Below are 20,337 nucleotides of genomic sequence, written 5' to 3'. Positions count from 1 at the left end.
GATGGGCCAGTGCGTTGCCTAGCTGTAGGTGCATATCATCTGCACGGTGCTGGAGGTGAACAAATGGGTGGATCGCTGGTAAGGGATGTTGGCAGATGAACTAGGAGTCCCATTTCAGCCCATGTGAACAGTTTCCTTACGAGGATACCACCACTACCGGGCCTGGCCTCTACCCTGTTGACAATACAGATACCAAATGGCACCTCAGCTCATCTCTCTAGGTAACTTATCTTCATCATCATCATCATCATCATCATCTGTTTACCCTCCAGGTTCGGTTTTTCCCCTCGGACTTAGCGAGGGATCCCACCTCTACCGCCTTAAGGGCAGTGTCCTGGAGCTTCAGACTCTTGGTCGGGGGATACAACTGGGGAGTATGACCAGTACCTCGCCCAGGCGGCCTCGCCTGCTATGCTGAACAGGGGCCTTGTGGAGGGATGGGAAGATTGGATGGGACAGGCAAGGAAGAGGGAAGGAAGCGGCCGTGGCCTTAAGTTAGGTACCATCCCGGCATTCGCCTGGAGGAGAAGTGGGAAACCACGGAAAACCACTTCCAGGATGGCTGAGGTGGGAATCGAACCCACCTCTACTCAGTTGACCTCCCGAGGCTGAGTGGACCCCGTTCCAGCCCTCGTACCACTTTTCAAATTTCGTGGCAGAGCCGGGAATCGAACCCGGGCCTCCGGGGGTGGCAGCTAATCACGCTAACCACTACACCACAGAGGCAGACGTAACTTATCTTCATGCTTTGAAAGTCCAATGGCAATGCTCCTTTGCTCTTGACCGTCTTTGTGCCTGGTTACGTATGATGTGAAGAGGTACCCTGGTGGGACTGTGCTTTCTCTACCGTATTGAGAGGAGATGGTTCTGGATGGTAGGGTTGTTATTGAGCAGGATTGAATTCGTGCGTGATCTGCTGCAACGTGGACAATCTATCTATCCATCAATATGAGCTAGCCGATGGCAAGTCCTGTCATCAACACGATGTACACCACAGCAGTTACAGCGGCATGTATTCATGAGTCACTCTCGATATGGTGGCTCGTGGAGAGCACAGTGCTTGCATGACGGATGAGATGGAATGAACCATACGTCTATCACCGGCAGTCTGGTCGCGATCAATGCGCTGAGATTTCGTGTCTTATTTAACCTCCGCTCACCTGTTGCTCAAATGACCAGAACGAAATTCAATGGCATCGCAGTCGCATTCTTTTTAAAAATAAAATGTTATTTGTTTGGGGGGGGGGGTCGACCCACGTGGATCTTTTGCCCCTACTGGCACCATATTGTACGAACCTGCATGTAATTGGAATGGCGGTAGTGTGGAATGTTGTGTGTGGGGAAAGGAAAATTAATGACGTCACAAACACCCAGTCCCCACGCCAGGAATATTAATCATTACAATCAAAAAACCTGACTTGGTCGGGAATCGAACCCGGGGCCGCCGGGTGACAGGCGGACGCGTAGCCCCCTACACCGCGGGGCTGACTATAAGTCGCATGCTACTCCATACTATTACATTCTCCGAGCCAACGACACCACCATTTCGCCAAAACGGCGCCTATATCTAGATAAATTGCTCGTCAGTGTACTGTGCAATCAATGTGAAGAAGGGACCGTGAGAATTGGTAAAGTGACTTTATTCATTCATGTACGGTAGACCCTAGGATGAATGATGTGAAAATGTAACTCATACAGTCAGTTGATACATTTCCATGGGCCTGGCAGACTTATTTAAATCGAGAGAGTTGGCTACGTGTTACGAGCCGCGTAGTATTAGCTTGCATTCGGGAGATGACGGCCCTGAAGATGGCTTTCCGTGGTTTCTCATTTTTACACCACGCAAATGCTGGGGATGTACCATAAAAGTCTACGAGTGCTCTTTCGCACTCCTATACCTCTATTAACCCTTGATCGCTGAAAACCTACCGGTATTTGAACTAGTACGACGTTAAACCACTAACGGCCAAGCTTAGTGGCTCAGACGGTTGAGCGCTGGCCTCCTAACCCTAAGTTCGTGGATTCGATCCCGGCTCAGTCCCATGGCTCAAATACGCTAGCCTTGTATCCTCTGATTACAGGCGTTTTAAAAGTCCTCTGAGACAATATTCCGGCATCTCTTAAAATCTAAGAAACGTTCATGGAAGATAAAACCAATAACATTATTTTACTAAACCACTAACAGTTTATTCTGGCTCGACAAGGAACGCTACTTCTCATCCATTTCCCGACTATGATTAGACTATGTATAACAGGGGATCCTGAAAACTTTGAGGCCACGGACTCAACATTATTATTATTATTATTATTATTATTATTATTATTATTATTATTATTATTATTATTATTATTATTATTATTATTATTATTATTATTATCGTGTCGTTTAGACCCTCCATCGATCAAGTGGTTTCAACTCTCCTAGGCTTTTATTCATCTTAGCGTACTTTTACAATTGGCTTTACGATGCACCGACACAGATAGGTTTTATGACGACGATGGGAGAGGAAAGGCCTAGGAGTGGGAAGGAAGTGAGCATGGCATTTTCCTGGCATGAAAATTGGAAACCACGGAAAACCATCTTGAGGGCTGTCAACAGTGGGGTTCGAACGCACTTTCTTCCGAATGCAAGCTCACAGCTGTGCGCCCCTAAGCGCACGTAGTGTTCTAAGGAAATTGCAATTCTTTCGAGGTTTTTATATAGGTCTCTGCTGTGTATTTATTTATTTATTTATTTATTTATTTATTTATTTATTTATTTATTTATTTATTTATTTATTTATTTATTTATTTATTTATTTATTTATTTATTTATTTATTTATTTATTGCCTGTTTAGTCCATTTGGCGTAAGATAGCCTTTGGAAATTGTGTTGTAATGATCGTAGAAGATGTCTTTTTTTTTCTCGCGGATGTGATTATTCTTTCGATATGTTAGATTATTCTTATTCTTATTATTTTTATTTTTATTATTATTAGCAATATAGGTTTATGTATTGAGTATTGTACAGTACAATGTAATAATAAAATGAGGAACGTTTCAACGGTGTTCTAAAGAGCTACATGACCATTGTCACCCAGGTTAATAAGAGGAGTTCAAAAACAAGTGATGCGAATACCAGCATGGCTCATTCCTGTCCTAGTAATTACGGTTCACTCTACCCGCATGTTCACGTATCTCCATCCCAAGTACAACTTTTAATTACCACACTCAAGAGAAACTGTTCTATCAGTGGATGGACAGTGAATTACTTTTTTGTTTTACGTTTTGGTTTCCAATGCGTTTATTTGCTTATTAGATCTCGATTTTCAATTGTGTTTCTTGATCATTAATTTATTAGCACGGAGGATGGATGCTCTTCAGTTGTTATAGGTTTTGGAAGATGGCGGGGCGTCGAAATTAACACCCACAAGTGTTCTCTTGTAAAGAGATTTTTGGTCAGCAGCGGTCTGCGATATTTGTATGGTTTTTTACGTCACATGGACACAGATAAGTCTTATGGCGACGATGGGATAGGAAAGGTCTAAGAGTAGTAAGGAAGTGGCCATGGCCTTCATTACGGTAGATATGAAAATAGTGAACTACCAAAAACCATCTTCAAGGCTGCCGACAGGGGGCTTCGAACTTACTATTTGCTGAATGCAAGCTGATGGCTATGTGACCCAAACCACGCGGCCACTTGCACAGTATGTATGTATGTATGTATGTATGTATTGCACCCATAAGCGAATTTGCGTAATTAATGTATGAATTAAAAGTTGAATAATTCGCATATTGGAATACAACAGTAGGCTGTGAAGCTGGCAGTCACAAAGCAACATTCTGGCGCCGGTCAGACGGCAAGGAGATCCGCAAAACGTTTCTCATGGCATGAACAACATATACCTGGCCTAAGTGGTACATCCAATAAAGTTTATGTTGCCGACAAGGAGTGGCAACTTTCTACTTGGTTCTCACGGGAAAATCACGCGTTGAGCCTGACCTACTTAAAAGTGCAAGAAAGAAAACGATAATACCCGTCAACACTTGGCAGAAAATGGAAGCATCCATGCTGCGGAGAGCGCGAACGTCTCAGCCAATCACAAAATTGCAAATTTAAATGTCTTGTCATAGCGGGAATCTACAGCCAGTATTTCGATATTTGGAGCCCGGAGTAGTTGTGAAAAAACAGTGTCCTGACTTCCTAATAATATTTGAAAATTTATCGGTGCAAATGCGTGATTACTTAGTGGTTAATTAAGAAAATTTTAACTTTACACGGAAGAGTGGTATTGCCCAGGAACTGAACCATCATGGCCGGAAGAGAGGATTCGCAGGAAGAAAATAACGCCGGTGACGCGCGCCGTCGTATGGATTACCCTGTGATCGTTTCCCACGGCGCAATATAACAAGTAAGTCAGACCGAAATTAGGAAGATTTTGAACATATTTCTTAAAGCTTTAACCTACGGATGTATGATAAAGCGCTCCCAAGTGCTAGATTACTACGCCACATCCCTTCCACAGAACTATTTTCGAAGTTGGGGGAGAACTGTTTACAAAACCAACGAGCAGCGTGGTGAATCATCAGTCAGCAGTGTTAGTTAGTTGGTGTTTAATCCAGACGTGTTGATGTCAAATTCAGTCTTGTACGGAGTGAGTTCAGTCTTGTGTGAACGTTTCTTTGTGAATTCTGAGTCTGGTAGGAACGCGGTCAGAGACACTTGTTGGCATCCGAGTGAGCCATGTATTCACTTGTGAGAGTAATATTTCAGGAGAAATGAACACTTTAACAAACTTTTATTCTTATTTGAATTTATGCAGAGATAATCAGGCAATAACTACACTTTTCAACACTTGCCTTAAATGAACTTACACAACCAACCGAGAGGGACAATGGAACAAGTCGCAACACGTAACTGCATAAAGTTTTCTAATCCACGTGTAGTTTGGATATTTGTTGAAAGGACATTTTATTCTTTTATTTTGGAGGACGATTAGTATAAAATTTCTCCACACATCATTGGAAACAGTACTTTTAGCTTGTTTTCATCACTTTCAATGACCTTTTATGGCAAGCGAGATGTTACGGGGGAGAAATTAGTTAAAACACTTACAGGGAGGAGAATGACTTTGTTTCATTAATGGAAGGCCGCGGTGACCTTGACTACACCGTTATGTTCCGAAGAGGTGAACAACCGGTAAGCCTTAAACAAACAAACTGAGAGGGGTGTGTGAGCCACAGCACGACGGCAGGCAGGTAGCGGAGAGAAAACTTTCGACTTCACGTCAGGTGTTTATGCAGTGCTATTGTATAATCTTCATTGAAGTACTAGAAAATGCGAGTGTTTATGTAAATGTGAACATGTGTAACGCCTTTATAAAAATGTATCAAGTATGCGTGTGTGATAATTCGGATTACCATATCAGCTTCAAGATGGAATTCTAATTCATCATGACAGAGCCCGGAGGGTGATCCAACCTGCCTCCAGCACCTAGGTAATGAGCAACAAAAATGTATAAATAAATATGTAGGACTATGAAACAATCGATGATCAAATGTAGCTTAGACTGTTAGATAGGATTGTAAATAATTCACGTAGTAATAATAATAATAATAATAATAATAATAATAATAATAATAATAATAATAATAAGTGTGAGCTAGGGTTATTTGCGCACTCTCTTTACGTAAATGTGTTTGCATAATATTTATGGATCATTTTGTAGTAAGTCACTTTGACAGATTAGAACGCTATCTTATGAGATTTGTGTGTAATGCAGATTAATAATAATAATAATAATAATAATAATAATAATAATAATAATAATCATGTTATTATAACGTTAGTTATGAGCGATATTTCTGTTGAAGTTATGATTTTGTAGATGCCGCCTTGTTGCTTTTTAGTGTTTATTTTGCTACTAGCGCATTCAGCTTGTTTCATGTTGTGTAATCATCATTCAGATGACCGTTTCCGGTAGCTCTTATACCGTGTATTTTTGGACGATTTGGTTGACACGCGAATATTTATTCCTGTGTGTAATTGCGTTTACACATTTTTCAATAGCAGTGTTTTGAGAGGCAATCTCGTCATTTTAGTAAACAGTTAGTGACAGGAAGCCATTGATAAGCCAGCTCTGATATTTGTATATGTGAAGTAGAGAATGATCTAAAGATCGAGCTAAGTGAATTATATCCCTGATGATCTGAGTTGATAATGGAAATGTGATATTTGGACCATGTCATGAACAGTGTCGTAAGAAATAGAGATGTGCACGACAGTTATTTCGCCCGCCGGATATGAGCGAGGCCGTATTATGAGTTACTACGTCGAGAATAATGAGTAAATAGAATTGAGAGATGAATAATTTAACCAAGAGTGTTAAATATGTAACGACATGGATTATGATTGTAGGCAGAAGCCTGTATTGTTTCAAATAGTTTCCAGGGAAAGTAGATGGTCGGCAAATATGCGAGTTAAAGCACGAGGTAATATGTGAGCGGAGCGACGAATCAATGTGTATTTTGTCAGTCATGTAGAATCATGGATGACTTGGAATACCAGTAATTATAAAGGCTGAATAGTGTCAAAGCCAGACATTTTTCGTCTGAGGTTAGAAGATTGCCATCAAATTCACAATATTTTTGCTACTCGTAGCTGGGTAAATTTCCTTTAGACTCCGATATGTGCGCATTTTATTTATTTATTTTTATTAATTTTCAGCAGGCGGCGATGTTGGGATCTAGATTTGTTTATTTATATTCTTTCTTTGTGTATATTTTTATCACCGTGTTATTTTAGGATCTGATCACACGTGAATTATTTGTATTTGATTGATGGAAATAAGTAAGTGTAGTTAGGTTAGTTTTGATTTCAGTAATTTTTGTTGTTGGAGCAGTGTTTCTCCATTAACAGTTTCATTTATGTAAATAAGATTTCATGTGTTAGGATAAGAGATCATCGATTAGTTCATAGTCAAAACCATAGTAGTGGTATGCTCATACCAGACATTCAGTAATTAACAAGCCTTAGAAATCCACTACGTTTCAATTAGGAAAATGAAGCGATCTTTAATAAACCAGTTGTATCATAACTGCCGCATATGAATTAGGTAAATGAGATGGGATCTGCCTCCATCTAGTGGTGGTACCACAAATAATGAGTTCGTAATGGAGATGCAGGCAGCGACAAATTGAGTAAAATTAATAATGTAAAAGGATCGCTTTCATTTGAGATGTAAACATGAGGCACTTGGCCTAATCATTTGAATATTTTAAGAAGTCCAGGCTATCACAGTCATGCAAGTAAGGTTTAAATAATTAAATGAGTGATTGTAACACTCAGGTTCATATTATAATTTTCTTGTTTAAACCACGAGTAGTTTAAAACGTGGCAATGGTTACGTGATAGATGAAGTACAATGTTCATGGTTGTTTCTTTAAATTCTTTCTCTTATTGGTTACACATGGTTAGTGCAGTCCATGATTATTTAGAGTTGGGTGTTTCCCAACGGAGTCACATGTGTTAAATATTTGATAAACACCTCTGAGTCAGTGTTGATTTGATGACTTAACCAATTAATTAATTAACTACACTAGTTTATTTTGATAGACATTTTCAATGTACTACAATTTAGTATTTCAAATGAGGTGGTATTTTCTGACCAGAGTTTTGAATTTCTTCACGTCATCGTCTTGGAGACAGTGTCGACGTAATCTGGAATAATTTAAATTTGATCGACCTTCAGTCAATTTTATTAGGCAGATAATTGGGTTATTGTAAGGTAGATCTTTTTTTTAAATTTCAATTTCATTTCACTTTGTTTATTTTTCTCCAGTTTATTTTCAATTTTGCACTTTGCACTTTGTTCAATAAATCAGTTTGTTATTTAAATTTTAATTCAGTCTTTGGGTACCGTCATTTATAGTTTGGTTTACCCCATCTTTTCATTTCCTCACTCCCCGATCGATGTGTGGCCATCAACCCGTGGGATATTTTCGGACGCACCGCGACTGAGGAAGAAGAGTCTACATGCAGCGGTGAGTATCATTTAAATGTCATTATTTACAGGAGCAGCCGGCGCACAGAGGAAGAAAGAAGATCACCGCATTTGGTGCCTTTGCAAGGGCACAGTATGTATGTATGTATGTATGTATGTATGTATGTATGTATGTCCTCAGCTCTGAGCCCCTGTGAGTGGAGGCAATATAATGCATCTACGGTATCCCCTGCCTGTCGTAAGAAGCGACTAAAAGAGACCCCCGGGCCTCTTAACTTGGGAGCATGGGTCGGCGACTACGGTTCTCTTAGCTGAGTCCTGGCATTGCTTCCGCTTACTTGTGCCAGGCTCCTCACTTTCATCTAGCCTATCCAACCTCCCTTGGTCAAGTCTTGTTCTTTTCCGACCCCGACGGTATTACATATGGAGGCCTAGGGAGTCTTTCATATTCATGCCCTCCGTGGTCCTTTCTTTCTTTCTTTCTTTCTTTCTTTCTTTCTTTCTTTCTTTGGCTGATACCATCATTTTTCGAACTCTTGGATCCCTTTCATATTTTCTCTCTGATCAGAGTTATATAGAGGATGGTTGCCTGGTTGTACTTCCTCTTAAAACAATAATCACCACCCCACCACCACCACCACCTCCACCTCAGCCGCGAGGCTGGATGGATCCTCAAGAGATCCACCATCAGCAACCATGGGTAGCCTTGGTATCTCTGAAAAGGAGTACTACGGGAATGAGGAGTGAAATAGTTTCCCGTTTCTTGCCTCGTCAAGGTAGACGGTGTTACCACTCTGCCAAGCTCACTAAAAATGCATTCATCAATCGACGCAATGAGCTACACCTTAACACCATCCATTACAGGGAATGGCATTACCAGGATTTCTGATAGCCCTGTCACTTTCAAACTTTCAAAACCAGAGAGACTGGAACAGGAAAACGGAAGGGACAAACTTGACTTAGCCCACACCAGCACATACGGTGCACTTTGCACATCGTACCTCAACAGAGAGAGAAAGGAATATGGAACGAAAGAATGATATAGGGGTTATACTGTATATTAACCCATAATTTCTGCGGTCTGGTAGAATACGTTCCAGAACACAACATCACGGAGTTGTCTATTTAAACATCTACCAATGTCATCAGCAACAGCGGGAATCGAACTCAGAATCGTAGGAAGAGAGATTCAACAACTAATCAACTGAATCGCCGTGCTACTAAGCTTAAAACAGTCCTAGGGGGAAACTCCGCACAATTCCCGTATCGTCCACCTGATGGACCATCGAATAATTATTACACTATATACAGAATGTCGCTTTCTTACTTACACACTTCCGTTTTGTAAAAAGAATAGTATATTTTTTACCATCAAAAGAATTTCATTGTAATTTTCTAATTTAAAAATATTTCAGGTATATTTCTTTACGATGGCATACAAAAATAAAACGTTTCTACAAACATAGTAGAGTATATTACGAAATACACAATATAACAAACCCTGCACTTTTCTATGTCACATTGTTTTTCATACAGATGCCACTACTTTAAATAAGCATACGAATAAAATGCTCCATAGAAGTAATCCTAATACTTTGTGGAATAACCCTTAGCTTTAATGACAACTCGATATCTAGATGCATGGAATTTGCAAGCCTCCCACACTTTTCACGGCTGATACTGAACCACTCTTCCGTCACCACTCTTTTATAATTCCTCTTTTTATGGAAAATTTCTACTGTAGGTCTTAAATTTCAAAAATGCCTTCAATAGGGTTAAGGTCAATAGACTGAGGAGGCTGTTTAATTGTTTGGGTACGTTCCGAATTGACCACTGGTTGTTTACAGAAGCGTTGTGTTTCGGGTCGTTTTCATGTTGAAACATGTAGGTCGGTAGCATTTCCAATTGTTCAGCACTCTGTTTAACTTTTCTGTTTTCTTTTCCTTTTTTACGATTTTCTTTACGTCGCACCGACACGGATAAGTCTTACGGCAACGATGAGATAGGAAAGGGTTAAGCTTGGGAAGGAAGCGGCCAGGGTCTTAATTACATTATAGCCTGGTGTGAAAATTGGAAACCACGGAAAGCCATCTTCAGGGCTGCCGGCAGTGGGACTCGAACCCACTATCCCCCGATGCAATCTCACAGCTGCGTGATCGCACGGCCAACTGACTCGGTAACATTGTTCTTCAGGATGTCATTATGTCTATCATGCCTTCAATAAACTGAGTATTCCCTACACCAATAGTCAACATACACCCCTCAAAACATCATTGAGTTACCTCCATGTTTCACTGTGGGTCACATAGTTGTCCGCATTGGCCTTTCTCCATGCCCTGCGGGCACCATCTGGTCCAGAAAGGTTGATTTTAGTTCCATCAGACCAGATAACATTACTCCATAATTCCTGGCTCTTATACTGTTTTGCGAAGAGCAGTTTTGGAATACGATTCTCCATAGGGTCTCTTCCTAGGTACTCTGCCATTGTAAAACATGTCTATTGTATGTAATTCCCGACTGGCCGTTAAGTACACATTTTCTTCTCAGTAGCAACTTTCAGCTCTATCCGCAGCTTAGGAGCACTTATGCGCAGGTTCAAAATTAGTCGTACTTCTTGTAGACTTGCCTTTTTCTTTAAGGTACCTTCAATGACTCTTCATACTTAATCTGACGACATACTGAACTGCGGCGTGACTTTTCTTCACAAATTAGTCCTACTTTTCTTAGGTAGAGTACTCGAAGTGCTAGATTTGAACTAATCTCCCTTCCTTTGACCATTTCTACCAGCACTCCCACAGGTTGCAGGCGAACACAGGTAGCTGTGCCTATTGTCGTTCCACAACTGCTTACACCGAGCAAATACATCTACAGTAGTGTATGAATAATAAAGGGTCTTGTATTTGGGGTCTCACACAGTGTTTAGTTTTGTACACACAGAGTGTTTGCGCTAGTAAATAATTTGTGCACTGGGCATTTACGTCACGCTATTACCTACACTACATAAAAGTGTAATTTTATTATTCCAGTAACTTAATAGCAAAATGGAGTGTTTTCTGATGAAATGGGCTGTGCTGGCACATTGTAAATGCGGTGCCCTGTTACGTTTAAATTCAGTTTTCAATGGGTCGCTAGACCGGTAACAACAGATACTTTATTGGCACGCGGTCCGGGGTTTATTGCTGTCAAAAAATCTATATTCCATAGCAACTTAACTAAAGCTTCACTCAAAAACGCTATAGTACATTTGTTTATGCTTGTACTGTTCAGTTTGTACGAATAAACCTCAAACTGGATAATCAACACAAGAATAATCGGGTGTTTACCATACGTATATCAATGAGGGCGATGTAACAAGTGGTTCCGCCATTCTCTGGGCTGTAGATTCAACGGATAAAAAGGAGATACCAAGAGTCATAAAATATTAATATTGCTGAAGATTTAATGTTTTGGCATTCTATTGAATCGTAGCAACGTATTCAATTTTGCACAGAGGGGAGTAATCTTCCGTAAATCTTTGCAGGATAAGAAGACTTAGCTCGTTATTAACAGTGACCTTTATACAAACTTATCTCGTTAAGTGTTTGTCCCTTTTCTTTCACAAACTTGAAGGGCTATGCATCTCTGTCGCCGGTCTAGACTGGCGCCGGGTTGTTTTCCAGAGCGGTCAATTTGGGCGACAACTTTCTTGAGTTACCTGAAAACCTCAAGTGTTTGCTAGCTAATGACATTTCGTCCCTCCCTTGAGAAGACAATAGATTCGCATCGCTTCAGTTTGCTTACAACGCTCGAACGGGAGACATGAAATCCTCCTGATGTTTACAATGGACTTGATAGATTTCTTAGAAAGATGAACGTCAAGTGATTCATTACACCGAGCATGAATATAGCAGAGGAACAAATAAAAAAGAGAGTTATCGCACAATTTTATTATCAATCTTACGTAGGGATATAACACAGTCTAACTTTATATTATTATTATTACTTTTTTTTTTTTTTGCTAGTTGCTTTACGTCGCACCGACACAGATAGATCTTATGGCGACGATGGGACAGGGAAGGGCTAGGAGTGGGAAGGAAGCGGCCGTGGCCTTAATTAAGGTACAGCCCCAGCATTTGCCTGGTGTGAAAATGGGAAACCACGGAAAACCATCTTCAGGGCTGTCGACAGTGGGGTTTGAACCTACTATCTCGACGTAAAGCCCCTAGCAAAAAAACCACTTTATATCAATATAAATTTAAGGAGGTGAATTCATATCAAGGATTTTTATATACTTCTCATTTCCATACTCAGTAAATAGCTCCCTCTTCTGGATTCCACGATCGTGGGCCAAACCCAGAAAAGTTAGTCCAAATTTTGAAGGGCGGAGAGGAGTCCATTTCAAATTCCATGTCGTGCGATGTCAGCATATGAAATATCTCTGGAGACGCATTTTCTGTTTACCCGATAGCAATAATTAAAACTTAGTCATAGGCCGCCCAAGATATCCGGTTTACTCTCCCGTCTGGTAGAGTAAATGAAATGAAATTGCGTATGGCTTTTAGTGCCGGGAGTGTCGGAGGACATGTTTGGCTCGCCAGGTGCAGGGCTTTCGATTTGACTCCGGTAAGCGACCTGCGGGTCGTGATGAGGATGAAATGATGATGAGGACGACACACACACCCATTCCCCGTGACAGAGAAATTAACCAATGATGATTAAAATGCCCGACCCTGCCGAGAATCGAACCCGGTACCCCTGTGACCAAAGGCCAGCACGCTAACCATTTAGCCATGGAGCCGGACGTCTGGTAGCGTAAAACAGAACGTCGAAATAGACGTGCAGGCGGCCTAAATGACGTTATATCAGAATTTCTGCACACGGTAGCACAGATGATACGATTATTGTTAGTAATAATAATAATAATAATAATAATAATAATAATAATAATAATAATAATAATAATAATAATAGTTATTAAATCCTCGAGAAATACGGTATAGGGTATACCAGGCGGCCCAAGAGCACCGTGCTTTCTACTTACAAATGTCCCGCATGCACTAGTAGTGCATGGGATGCCTAATCACTTGTTTTCAAAGTAATGCTACAACGTGCTGTATTTCGAAAGTTGTGAAACAATAATAGCAGTCATTTTACCGAATACGTTCTATAACGGGATGCATTTGTACATACGCCAAAGATGCAGAAAATAAAATTCAATTACTTATTCATTTATACACGTGTATACATTACACTTTATACAAGAGTTGTTATTAAGAAACGAATGCCATTCGTCGAAATACGTGTGTAAAAGGCAGACGTCTGTTTGGAAAGTCCGGTGCATATCGCCTGCAAGCTTTGGCTGCATACCTACCAGATTCTATATAGATTAAAATGTTGTCTTAGAATTCCTCGCTGCTGAACACACTAGCCATTACCGATAAGCACACAGCAAATATAGTGCTGCTGTACAATACACCAGCCTTAGTACTATGCGGTCGAAAACGAGGTTCACTAACGCAAGAGGTTGCATGAGACTGGTAGCGCAGAGGAACATGGTGCGAGCGACCGTCCAGTTGTTATCTCTGCATATTCTAACGTAATCTGCCTGCTGGTAGTAGTGCCTCTTTGAAAATCAGTTAGTAGATATCTCATTCATCATTTGTGCATGCGGGACATTTATAAGTAGAAAATACGGCGCTCGCGGGCCGCCTTGTATATATATGATTCCTACTCTGCTTGTCATTCACAGCGATATTCAGAAAAACACAACATTTCGACAGCTGAAAGTAAGACCAGATACAGATTGTTATCTGCCCTTTACAAGAAAAATACACTGAAACTTGCACAATTACGATTTTTTTTTTACTTTTGAAAGAAAATTACGTTTCTTTGAGTGACTTCTTTGCACCATATTCGCTATGTTGACTTGCACATCTTCACCTATTGGCGTGAGGTCGAACTATGTCCATCCAAAGTTAATTCTACATGGGAGACACGTGGCCTTCTCTTTGTTTTTCGTGCGACTTAAGTGAAAGAAGAGAGATAATGACACAAACAAATCAGCAATACCACCAGTGCCGGATAACGGGAACAGAATAAGATAGAACACATCACCAATGTGTTGTCACAGTTGAAGCAAACATATCGCATGAACCAAAACAAATTCCACACATTATTCATTGACATTTCGAAAGCCTTTGACAGCCTTAACATGAGTCGCTGGTAGAGGAAAACAAAGAACTCATTGTACTGATCCACAACATGTTGAGGAATAACACTGTCTTAATGAGAGACAATGTAACAACATCTAAGGAGATCGTGCAGACCAACGGTGTGTTGCTATTTAATGCCACCACGAATGGTGACGTTCGGACAATACGAGAAGAATCGAAAGAAGTGAGGATATACGTATATGCAGGGGATACGGTTACAGGATCACATAATATCAAAGGACGAAATCGGCAATAAACTCCTTAGAGAAATGGGTAGACACAAATGAGTTAGAGGGGAATGCAGGGAAGACCGAACATATGATCTTTAGGAAGGGTGGACGGACATCCCCTCATGACAGAGTGAGCTTCAAGCAAGAGACAATACGTACTGAAAATGGCTTTAAATAATTTGGCTTAATCCTTCAGACGACGACTACCATTTTCGGACCTCTCACAAGGTTCAGATCAGCAACGGCAACAAACGCCATTTACGACATCAATAAACAGACTGCCTCTCGAGACTGTCATGGCATTACCTGATGCCAACATAAGTAGTATTCTCATTGATGGGATAGAAATTACAAGGGAAAAGTTAACGGAGAATTACCTAGTCATCTTAGAAGGAGAACAAGGCGCGATTCTAAAAGTCAGCCGTCAGTGTATCTAAATATACACGCTCCAGGGTCGTCCATGAGCTTGAAGGAGAGTCCTTGATCGAATATTTGAGATTCAATTTACCTCAACCTTCTACTGTTGGCTGGACAGTGATCATGGAGGAAAGGAAAATGAAAAGGGAGGAGATCTGGTCAGAGTTCTACACGACAGATGCCATGATGTACAGGGCCTGGACCGAAGCAAAGCAGGACCTCCGCCACGATGTAAACACTTCAGCGGTGCATGGCTACCACCATAAGGTCTATATGAGCCTGTGTGTTTGTGAACTGTGTAGACTGCACTGTAACCGTTATAATGTTGTGGAGTGCACAAAACTATTGTGCAAACTAAGTGACCCTCTCATTCTATGCACAATGTGTGCACTTTATTGTTTAAATAAATAAAACTAAAAAATAGTGTAAATTGCAGGAGAACCCAACTACAGTAAAATGTTTTACAACTCAGCAATGGAAAACTGGGCCAAAATGGTATTCGAAATAGTTTTATTGAGATTTCTCAATACTAGGGTTCAAAACATATTGTAGAATATTTGCTTGGGTTTTCTTCACATTGCAGTAAAAATTCAATTCTTATTCAGAAAGTAACAGAACAAGTTAACGTCATTAACCAACAGGTTCTGAACATTTTGAAAGGTGATAGGAAAACGTACAGTTGCTCAAAAGCCGGGCTGAGTGGTTCAGACGGTTAAGGCGCTGGCCTTCTGACCCCAACTTGGCAGGTTCGATCCTGGCTCAGTCCGGTGGTATTTGAAGGTGCTCAAATACGTCAGCCTCGTGTCGGTAGGTTTACTGGCACGTAAAAGAACTCCTGCGGGAGTAAATTCCGGTACCTCGGCGTCTCCGAAAACCGTAAAAGAGTAGTTAGTGGGACGTAAAACAAATAGCATTATTATTAGTTGCTCAAAAACCAATGAGTGCGTGGTATTGTATAAGCTCATCGCAGTTACACTGTTCTCAGGAACTACTGAACGTTGTCTCGGTATCAACGGGATTTGTTTCTACAAGAGATGTGAATTATATTTTAACAATAGTTAAAATTAAGTCTCATAAAATATTAAATGAAAGGAACATACAATACCATGTGCTCATTCTTCTTTTTTGTGGGGGTGAGTGGGGTGTGAGGGGGTAGGATGTGACTATACATTAGAATACGACGCTGTTTCTGAATTTCCTTCGCCCTTTAGGCGTTCCACCTCACAAGTTTAACGTAAAAGTTTAATACGTCGTAATATTCTTATTCACAATCTAAACATTGAGGCTGGTTTGTGCAACGGAATCATATTGACTAAGGTAGAGTTAAACAAAAAGCATTGTTCATGCAGAAATTCTGATGGAATCAACTTCAGGAGGAACGTGATTTATTCCAAGAACAGGATGGAAATAAATATTGGGTTTTGCCTTCCGGATCCATGTGGCCATCCGCAAGTGTGGTCGGACGTTTCTATTTGAGAGATATATACAGTATATAAAGGAAATTGCATATCTGTTATGATTCAGTATGATAGAGATGTACGTAACAAGGAAAGTATAATTTTTCGTAAGATACAAACATTAACATGTTCCAACTGAAGGGTTGGATGCAAGAACCAGGCAGCTCCACTTTTCGTCAAAATGGACATTTTCATATATATCGAATGTAAAGAAATAGGCGCACATTTCTATGCAAGAACCATGCAACTCCAATGACTTCCATTGGCGATACAAAGGAAAAGGAGCCACATGGAGATAGCATTCATCATCATTTTAATGCAAGAACAGGGCAGCTCCAGGAGCCACCTGGTTCTTCTATCGATTTTAGTTCAGCGCATCGTCACTGGTGCCGAAGCTTCGGAATAGTAGAAAAAGAAAAACGGAAGAGAGAAAGACTGTATGTTTCTAATGACTATGTGAAACTCATAAGATGGTCAAGCTCAAAATTAGTTGTCAAACAAATTGAGAGAGATAGCTTTCTAGACTATAAAGGTACTTTTGAAGAATTTTTTTTTTTATTTTTTTTTTGCTAGTTGCTTTACGTCGCACCGACACAGATAGGTCTTATGGCGACGATGGGAAAGGAAAGGCCTAGGAGTTGGAAGGAAGCGGCCGTGGCCTTAATTAAAATACAGCCCCAGCATTTTCCTGGTGTGAAAATGGGAAACCACGGAAAACCATCTTCAGGGCTGCCGACAGTGGGGCTCGAACCCACGATCTCCCGGATGCAAGCTCACAGCCGCGCGTCTCTACGCGCACGGCCAACTCGCCCGGTTTTTGAAGAATCATTCAAGAAGAATGTTTGTGTAGGTAAAGAGAACAACTCCACTTCAAAATATCGGTTGTTTATTCATAGTGAAGAATTTTGTGAAACTGTTAAATGTTCAATGAATGCATCAGATTTTTCTCTACAAGAGTTTCCTCTCTTGAAAAAAGAACAGTACTCCAAAACTTCCTCACGCGAGTCAGAAAGTGTATCCAGAAGCCCTGCACATCAAGGAAGCAAAATTTCGGGATGTAATGGTACTGGCCAAACGCTATGTACCCCCCACTGACAAGTGATATTACAACAACATAACCAGCCAATCGAGAGAAAATAATGTGAACACCTCATCTGGAAGTGAATAACATCAACTGTCATACTGTAATAGGGTATACACTTAATATTCAAGGTTCTTAAAATTTCTGTGACTAATTATGAAGTGTTTGCATATTGAAATACTGTAATTTATTTTGTAAAAATACAGCTTTTGGTAAGTAAAACCACAGAAATCATTGAATTAAACATTTTCTATGCAAGAACCAGGTGGCTCCAAAATTAATTTATTGCTATAAATGAAAAGAAAATTGAAAATTCTGCTACAATACAGACTAAATGTATCAAGGAGGTCATAATTAACATACTGACAGAAGTAATTATTACCGAGCTCGATAGCTGCAGCCGCTTAAGTGCGGTCAGTATCCAGTATTCGGGAGATAGTAGGTTCGAACCCCACTGTCGGCAGCCCTGAAAATGGTTTTCCGTGGTTTCCCATTTTCACACCAGGCAAATGCTGGGGCTGTACCTTAATTAAGGCCACGGCCGCTTCCTTCCCACTCCTAGTCCTTTCCTGTCCCATCGTCGCCATAAGACCTATCTGTGTCGGTGCGACGTAAAGCAACTAGCAAAAAAAAAAAGAAGTAATTATTTATAGCATAATTCATACTTATTTTATACAGTTTTATCTTGCTCCTGAAAAGTTAGAAAAAATGGAGCTGCCTGGTTCTTGCATCCAAACCTTCAATTCATATTTTATATGCTAATATGGTATGCTGACTTACATACTAGTTACAAATAAATGCCAAATATCACTTGCAAATTTATCGCATCTCTGGAACCACCAACCTATGAGGGAGAAATATGGCTTAACGGTTTCTATTAGGTCGTAAGTAACATCTAAGAAACTTTCTTTAAAATGTTGCGTGCAAGAGATAAAAATAATAAATTTCGATAAATGCAGTCGCTTAAGTGCAGCCGGTATCCAGAATTCGGGAGATAGTAGGTTCGAACCCCACAGCAGGCAGCACTGAAGATGGTTTTCCGTGTTTTTCCATTTTCACACCAGGAAAATTCTGGGACTGTACCTTAATTAAGGCCGCGGCCACTTCCTTCCCATTCCTAGGCATTTCCTGTCCCACCGTCGCCATAAGACCTATCTGTGTCGGTGCGACGTAAAACAAACTGTTACAAAATGTAGAGATGAAAATAAGGGAGTAAAATACGAGAAATGAGAAATTTGCGATAGGTAAACGGCTGCTGCAATAGTTCTTTTGCATGTCCCTTGGAAGCTTTGATGGGTTGCAAGCAGCTATAATATTTCATTTCTATGCCTTGTGGTTGCGTTGAAAATAAAAGAAGACAACAAAAGGAAATGTAGTGATTCTCTGAACGTAGTAAGAATCAAGGAGAATTTTTCTTTTAAGCAATAGAAAACAAAGTTTGTATTAACAGAAATGTCGTGGGTAGAACGAGTAATTCTACTAGTATTTGATACAAAAGCGAACTTCGTCTCATAACTCACTCTACTCTCTAGATCTACTGTATCTCTAGTGAACGACTTCCATAGTCCATAATAAGACAGCAGAATAACCAGCCAATGTCATATCCGAATCAGGGTGTAGACAGCAGGTAGTTTCTAAGCTTTTATAACGACCGTTTAGAAATTTTGGAAAATACATTTCAAATGTCCAATTATTTAATCCAATTCTCAACCTAAATGTTACTGAGCTCGATGCCTATTCTTGACTACTGTGATTCCATATTAATGGCCGTAATTTAAGATAATAATAAGAAAAATTGCTTCATGGGATTTATTTTTAATTTGCGTTATCATACTCATATGGCATCATACTGAAGAAACGCTGCGAGCGCAATATCCGATATAAAGTGACTCATTCATTCTTTCTCAGACCACTTCCTTCAGATAAACCACATTACCTTCCTTTACACTTTTTCTCTTATCAATTATCATGGAAGTATATGATCCGATTCCTCTCCTACCATTCCATTCCACCGCACTTCTACATACAATGCCCTCTCGCAATCTCTGCTGCAAGGTATTGGAATTCCCTCCCTGTCAACATTAGGGACGTGACTTCCCTTGAGAAATCTGAGATAGATTGCCAACAGCACTTGCTTGATTCATCAATTCTGATTTATGAAATGAATGAGGCATGAATGCATTAGTGAATAATCAAATATTGTTGTATATAGACAACGTATTAAATAAATATTCGTTTTAGTTCCAGATTATTAATATTATTATTAGAATTGCTTAATTTTCATGTTAGTAGCATTATGCTGAAATAACGTTTAAATTCCTAACTTAGCCGTCAATAAAGATGATTAGCGCGCAGCTGTGAGCTTGCATCCGGGAGATAATGGGTTCGAACCCCATTGTCGGCAGCCCTGAAGGTGGTTTTCCGTAGTTTCCCATTTTTTACACCAGGAAAATACTGGGGTTGTACCTTAATTAAGGCCACGGCCGCTTTCTTCCCATTCCTAGACCTTTCCAATCCCACCGTCGCCATAAGACCTGTCTGTGTCGGTACGACGTAATACAAACCGAAAAAAATGATTATATCTATCTATCTATCTATCTATCTATCTAAATACTTCATTGCAAATTTCACAATAAAATAGGTTTTTGGTCAGATATTCCACACATACCAAACTGAAGACCAATATGTCCCCAGCACCACCGTCATTAATTACCCTAGACTTAACATTTTTGTTTTACGCCCGTTTACAAGGATCCAATCCTCGGATCTGCCATGAAAGACTTAGATCATCGTATAAAGACTGGAGTTCCATCGATCCCGCGAGGGTAACTGAAATGAATACCGATTTCGAATCCCAGTGGCGCTATTTGACATAAACTCATGAATGAAATGGGGCACTTAAAATTGTTTAGAGAGGATTGTTTCCTAGTTCTACTTCCTGTAAAAACAAAAATCACCACCACTACCAGTTACACGCAG

This window comes from Anabrus simplex, chromosome 1 (assembly GCF_040414725.1).
Source record: "Anabrus simplex isolate iqAnaSimp1 chromosome 1, ASM4041472v1, whole genome shotgun sequence".
In the NCBI taxonomy this organism is placed as follows: Eukaryota; Metazoa; Arthropoda; class Insecta; order Orthoptera; family Tettigoniidae; genus Anabrus; species Anabrus simplex.
Note: the sequence above shows the minus strand (reverse complement) of the source record.